Below are 499 nucleotides of genomic sequence, written 5' to 3' on the forward strand. Positions count from 1 at the left end.
CCCCCACACCCGGGGGCTCTCCCCTTCTCAGCCCCACTGGTCCCCCCCCCAGCTCGGGGGTGCCCGGCGCCGGCTGCATCTCAAGAAAGGACCCCCTCACCCAGGACCCCGAAGGTGCTGGGGGCTACCCCCACCCCCAGGGCTCTGTGGGGCCGGGAGGGGAGGGGGGCACAGGAGCCATTTCCATGGTATTGGCCCCAAAATACACCTTTTTGGTTAGACAGGGGAAAAAAATGGTGTTTTTCCCTCCTGGGAGTGTCCCCTCCACCCAGAAAGACGTGGCAGCTGGTGCCACCGTCCCCAGCCCCACGGGTGTCCCTGGCCCCACGGGGACCATCATCCCCAGCCCCACGGGTGTCCCTGACCCCCCCATCAGATGGTGCCACCGTCCCCAGGGGGTCCCTGTCCCCTGGGGGGCCCATCCCTGGTGGCAGACAGTGCCCCCCTCCCCGTCCCCAGCTCTCACCGTCACAGAAACCCTCCTGCCCCGTTTGGGGAT

This window comes from Calidris pugnax, unplaced genomic scaffold (assembly GCF_001431845.1).
Source record: "Calidris pugnax isolate Ruff unplaced genomic scaffold, ASM143184v1 scaffold1007, whole genome shotgun sequence".
Lineage (NCBI taxonomy): Eukaryota > Metazoa > Chordata > Aves > Charadriiformes > Scolopacidae > Calidris > Calidris pugnax.